The sequence below is a fragment of the Gracilinanus agilis genome, chromosome 2 (assembly GCF_016433145.1).
Source record: "Gracilinanus agilis isolate LMUSP501 chromosome 2, AgileGrace, whole genome shotgun sequence".
Classification (NCBI taxonomy): Eukaryota; Metazoa; Chordata; class Mammalia; order Didelphimorphia; family Didelphidae; genus Gracilinanus; species Gracilinanus agilis.
This window is the reverse complement of record NC_058131.1, coordinates 333067039-333074058: the sequence shown is the minus strand read 5'-3', so window position 1 is coordinate 333074058 and position 7020 is coordinate 333067039.

The window sequence follows — 7020 nt, the reverse complement described above, 5'->3', positions numbered from 1 at the left end:
CTGATGTTTCACTTAATTTCTCAAGTTCATTATTTCTTACAATGCATCTTTCGTGAATCAATTTATTTAGACATTCCCCAATCTAAGCAACTCTCATTCATTGTAATTTTATTTTTTAAAGCGTTAATAATGCTTTCTGCTTTACATGAGTTATTTCCAGATATGACATACACAGCCCTCAACCCCCACAAGCCTTACTTTCTTAGAAAAACATTTAAGTGAAACCAATGAAAAGAGCACTGAGTTTGACATTATATGCAACATTCCATACTCATCATCTACTACTTTTCCAACAAAATGAATGTTGTCCACCTCCCCTTTTATAGTGGAGCTAAGGCCTAAAAGATGAAGTGATTTGCTTCAAGCCCCACAATGTAATTAATCTAGAAGTAGAGCTCAGGTCTTTTGGCTGACTGATATAAAGACATTGTGCATAATTTTACAGAAAATTGAAGATGTATGCGATTGGGATCAGTGCTTTTTCTCCTAAAGCACACTGTATCTAAAATTCTTGAAAATTTTAGAAAAGGAACAGAAAATATTTTGAATTTTTAAATCCCACAGATTAATTTTGTTGTAATGAACTCTTCCAGTTACAAAACTTAATTAATCAGTACCTGCCACACACACATAATGTTGGGAATACAAAGTTTAACAGGGAGCCAAAATGTAAATTATAATATAAGTTCACTGAAGAGGTCCAAACAGAGATTTGAGGAAGAAAAGTGGACTTGTAGCTAATTTGTCATTGTAGAAGGTTTCATGAAGAAGGTGATACTTGAGTTGAGCCTTGAAGGAAAAAAAGGATTTTATAGATGTGGAAGGAGATTCTAAAAGGCATGAAGGCCGGCCAGCATCCCTGCCAGTGGTAGTAAAAGGATACAAAAAGAGCAATCAGGAAACAGTTGTGTAGTTTTGAACATAAAGAGAAGCTTTGTGCAGTAAAGGCTCAGAAATTGTGGAAGAAAAGGCCTCTGGATAAAGTATGACTAGAGAGAATAAGAAGTCTAGAGAGCATGTAGAGAGCTAGATTGGTGACCCTTTGCAGATACTTTGCTATAAACAAATTTGGTGTTTGGTGTAGACCCAAACATTGCATAGGATAAAAGGAATAAAATTGGGCCATCAATGCTAGAATATTGAAGGTGATCTAGGAGCAAGTACATAAACTCAGGCCATCTGCTTCCTACCACTTATAGAAGAACCTCCCATCTCTTCCTGTCACCATCTTGTCCTTTCCCTGCCACTCCTCTCTTCCCTGCTGACTTCCCTCAAAACACAAAATAATTAGTGGAAAGGAACTGTAATCTCAGTGCGATTAGCCTAAGGAAACAAAGCAGAGTGTGGCCAGCCCTACCCTCTTGTGTCCCTGGGCAAATCCCTTAACCTCAAGGTCCCAGACAGAGTAAGTTACAGAACAGTTGCATTGGCAGGAGTCTTCTCACCTGGAACATTAATGAAATCATAGGTTTGGGGAGAGGGGGGAGAAACAGGTCAAATGAATATTACCAAGTCCCACATCACAATGTTGGAGCAAAAACTAGATGATCACTTGTCAGAGGTGCTGTGGGAAAATTATTCATGGGGATGACTGCCAAGGTTCCTTCCAACTTTAAGATTCTTGGTGCTAGACCCTGGGCAAGTCACTTACCCTTGTTTGTCTAGAGAGAAAATAAGGGTTTAATAGGTGCCAAGAAACAAAGTCTTTCTCTTGGGAAGTGCATTTCCAAAAACAAAACCCAACATTGAAAAGGTATTTATGTTCTAATTTCCCCACTTCTTAGCTGTATGATTTTGGGCAAAATAGTTAATACCTCGGGACCTCAATTTCTTTATAAAGTGAGGATGCTTTATCTGCCTGCAAGCAAGCAATAATTTCTTAAGGTCCCTCAGTTTTAAGATCTATGATTCTGTGATTTGGAGGAAGTAAATTTGGAGGGAAAATCAGCCATGAGCACCCCAGGCCTAGGAGATAAGACCAGTTTTAGCAGGTTCTTCCCTCAAAAGCTTCTGGGAAATAAGCATTAGAGCAGTGAAAAGCCTTATTCTGCAGAGTATGAAGTCTACTGACTAAAAGCATGTGTAAAAAAGTAGAAAACTAAGGTGTGACATTTGAAAATAAGACCTTAGCTTTCACTTTAGAGACCAGTTAATGAAATTTTTATGTTTAAGATTTAGAATAGTACCTACTTCATAAAATCTCATAATTTGGAAAGACCCAAGTATCTCATCCAAACCATGCCCTAACAGGAATCCCTTCGATAATTTCCCTAACAAATAGTCTTCAACCTCTGTGAAAGACCCTCAGTGATTGGGGGGGAACTCACTACCTCTAGAACCACTCTGTGTTCCAATTTGAGACCAGTCTGATTATCAGGAAACTTTTCCTTAAATCAGAGGTAAGCATGTTTCTAGTTCTACCCTCAGAGGCCAGGGAGGCAATGAAATTGACTTGTAAGTTTTCTTATCTAGAGGAAGACCTGAGACACGATAGATGAACTCCCTTTGAAGGTATCTACAAGAGGACAATGAAGAGTTGCACAGAACAATCAGGCACGGGCTGGACTGCAATCAGATGAATGAGATTTATAGATCAAAGTATTAAAACAAAATTTCTACTACTGAAAGGAACAAAGGAATCCATTTAACTAGGTTTTTTTCCCTCCCCTCTGATGATAGAAATGACCATTCATCAAGGATTTTCTTTTTTCTTGGAGTTAAACTGAAAGGAATTCATGATGTTTGTTCTTATGTAAAGGAATCTATCAAATTGTTTCCCTCCATACAGTGCACTGGCCAAACTGGCCTACTCTGTCCTTGAACACCCCCAATGATATTCATGCTTTTTCTCTTTCTGGAATGCCTTTCCTTCCATATTTTGCTTATTTAATTCTTACTCATCTTTTAAAACTCAACTCAAAAGCCCGCTTCTCTAGAAAGTTTTACCTGAGTGGGCAGGGACAGCATTTTATCTAAACTTTGTATTGCACCTAGGGACATACTTTCATTCAAATGTGGGCCCTCCAAAACAATTTTGTTCAGAATACTGTAGGGTCCAAATCCACTCAAAAGCCATAACTTTTGAACCTCTATCTGGGTATTTTTACTAGTCAATCAGAAGATCCAATTAATCTGGACACATCCTCCCACAAATACATGTTCCATCAGTAGGAAGAGTAGGCATACTTAGGGAATATGGGTAGGAGGACATACATCTAGAGAGCATACATATGAAGGGACAACTTGGACCTTCAGATCTTAAGACCATTTTCTGGCAATGTCAATATACTGCCTCCTCTGGGCTAGCTCCCTAATGGTCTTAGAAGGTGTGCAGTTTCTCACAGAATTTGTTTGATGCTGGTCTCATGGTGCATACAGGAAAATACTCCACTTACCCTACTGCAGGTGTCTGGTGTGGCTCTGCATGTCATATATCTTTGGAGATTGTTTCCAGCTTTTGGCTTTAATTGGAACCCTCTGTTAAGGAGCTATTTCTTCTCCATGTGAGAAAGAGTGAACTCTACCATGTTCCTTTTAGCTTAAGGAGGCTTAAAACCTTGGAACCCAGAGACTTAAACTTTAGCTCTTTTAGGGAGCCAGGCCCTTCAAACAATAAATATCGGACTAGGAAAAATTCCTTAGTTGCTTCTTTCTCATAAGAAAAATCTGTCCTCAGAATCTTGGTCATTATGAGCTTTTCCATTTCCAAAAGGAGTCCCCTCATCCCCTGAGAACAAGCCCTTTTGGAACACAAATCAGATGGCTAAATAGCACCCATTGATATGTGTTTTTTTTTCCTTTTAGCCTTAACTTTTTTGTTCACAAGAGGCAAGGATTTTTATTCCACGTCTCTATCTGACTTAGAAAGTCCATAGAAGGCAGTTAGGTGACTCAGTGGTATGTCATTAGAATTTTGCTCCCCAGGACTCTCCTACCCAGTATCCCATTTGCATCTTCAAGCTGAGTGCAACACTGCCTGGGTATATAGGATAAAGTTCTGGTTGACCCTGCATCTTTCTCTCTCTTCCCCTGATCAGGGTTGTGGAAGCGGGCTTTAAGCCAGGCAGGAAAATTTACTCATCTGGTCTTATTTTTGTTAGATAATTAGTTTTTATACTTTTATTTCTTCTTTGTTCCTTCTACTTCAAGTGATTTACTAGTAAACTTTAGAAAATTAATACTTGGAGTCATTGGTATTGATTTAAATCTTACAGTGATTGAGAGTCAGGCCCAGACACGGAAAGTCCCGGGTTCAGATATGACCTCAGACACTTCCTAGCTGTGTGACCCTGGGCAAATCACTTAACCCCTATTGCCCAGCCCTTACCACTTTTCTGCCTTAGAACTAATACACTGTCTCGATTCTAAGACAAGGTAAGAGGTCTTTTTTAAGTAAGTCCATATAATACTTGCTTAATTCTCTTATGAGGATTCTTCCCCCCCAACCATTTCAGGGAGGCTCTGCCAATGAAATCTCACAGAGTCATTGAGTCTTTTTTTTTTCTCTTAAACCCTTAACTTCTGTGTATTGACTTATAGGTGGAAGAGTGGTAAGGGTAGGCAATGGGGGTCAAGTGACTTGCCCAGGGTCACACAGCTGGGAAGTGTCTGAGGCCAGATTTGAACCTAGGACCTCCCGTCTCTAGGCCTGGCTCTCAATCCACTGAGCTACCCAGCTGCCCCCGAGTCATTGAGTCTTATTCACTCTGGTTTTTGTAGGTGTCAAAAAATTCCATGCAAATTAATTTAGGCAAACCAAAAAGCAAATCCTAGAGAGCCAGGTCATTGTCTCCCCCAGGCATCTTCCACATCCCTGCCTTTTTTATTTATATGTGATCAATAATAACCTTAAGCTATATTTGGGTCCTCTACACGATAGGTAATCAATAAATGTTTGTTTTGACATTAAATGACAGTATATTCTATAACTTTTGGGCAAGAATGTGTTTTATGAGAAAGAAAGAATAGGAGTTCTTAGGTCATCCCAGGTGGTTATTGAAGTTATCTTTGATATGAAATCTTTGTCCAGCGTTTAGGTCATAACTGATCTCCAAAGCAGGAAATAAGAAAATGGTCCTAGGACACATGTGACCTTGGCAATGAAGAACCAGAAAACTGTGATTCAACTCAAGAAACATTTACTAAAGCCCCTCCTCTATTCAAAGCCCTGCATGCACGACAAGGGCAGGCAGTAGGCAGTTGATTAACCCTGGAGAGTGCAATTAGGAAGAGAAGTTTAATAATTATTTCACCACTTGAAACTTTCTACTATTTGCTGGAAAAGGTATCTTATTGCTGATGTACTTTTGGATCTCTAGCCATGCTTTAAAGCCCAACCTAACACCACCTCTTCCATAAAGCCTTTCTTGACTTCTCCAGTCAGTAATGCCTTCCTCTGTAGTCCACTTGAACTCCACAAAAACACCCTTTGCAGCTTTGTTCTACAATTACCATGCAATGCTATTTCTATATTTATGTTTGTGTCTTATCTTCCTATCAGACTAAGCTCCATGAAAATAAAATGATCACTTTTTACCAAAACTTTGTGTCTCACAGCAACTAATAGCACCCTATGTCTAGTAGGCAGTTAATAAATATTCAATTTAATAGATAATAACATATTTATATGATGTTGAATCAAATGAACAATGAATCTTGGCATCAAACTACACCTTTAGTTGTTGACCCTAGTAATTACTTTGGATCGGATTGTATTTTTTGTATGGGCTGGATTTAGATTAATAGAATTCCTGAGTCTATTTCTAAACAAACTCCCATCCTGTTCTCCCGGGTCTCAATGATTTATCAAGATTGTTGTCCTTTTTTGGTCTTGTTTTAAATATATTTTTCAGACAAAAATATAGGATGAATTTAAAATCCTAGACCTCTTGCTAGGCACTTGCTATTGGAGACTGAAAACCCAGATTAGAGACTTAGCTTTTAAGCATTTGTTAGCTACAGAACCCTGAACAGTTCCCATTCTGGACTGGTCTCATCTGCAAAATAAAGAATACCTGCCTCACATGACCATTGTGAGAAAACACGGTAACTGTAAATGCAATGTGGAGGTGAGCTACTTTTATTATAGTAGTAGCAGCAGCAGCAGTAGCAGTAATAACAATAGCAATGGTACCACAAAGCAGTTATTAACCCACTTGTGCAGTAGTCAAAGCATTAAATGTAAAAAAATAATAGCAGAGTAACAACTTGTCCTAGGACTTTCTATCCGAACTTTATTAAAAAAAAATAAAGAACAAAATGATAATAATGCATTTCTATCTGAACTTCATCCAAAAAATATGAGAATTAGATAGTAATAAATAAATCCATACAGCATTTTTATCTTCTCAAAGCCCTTTAAAACACTGTCATTTGATCCTCATAATAGCCCTGTGGGGTAGATGCATCAACCACGATTGTCCCCATTTGGCAAATGAGGAAACTTGGACCAAAGCAGTTATGTGATATTTACAAAGTTGGCGATAAACCCAGCACCTGATTTGTTGGCTCTTGGCATTATGCCATTTTGCTTAAAAGAGCAATAGTAGGACCTGGGCTGAGGAAATGAAGGAAGGGTTCAGAGGGGATGTAGGATTTGGGCTGAACCTTGAAGCCTAGGGAAGGAAGATAGCATTCCTGGTGAGGAAATACTGATTTATGTTCTTCTATATTTAAAGTAGAACTCTACCAGATATGTTATATTCAGTCAGGTTTGATTCTGTAAGGCCATATTCAGAAAGGACATGGTTTTATCCTTATAGTATACCTAAATTTGTGGACTAATGAATCATTTTATAATAGTGTGTCTCCCCTCAAGCTTCTATAGTCAAAATCTTTTGTGACACCAAGAGGAGTACTGAGAATATCTCCAACAGTAGAAAGATCACTTGGTCTAGGTGAATTGTTACTAGCTACATGGCTATGGCCAAGTCATCTCCCCTGTCCAGGTCTCAGTTTTTCTATCCATCACAGGGATTGAACTACAGTGTCTAAAGTTCCCTCTAACTCTGATATTCTATA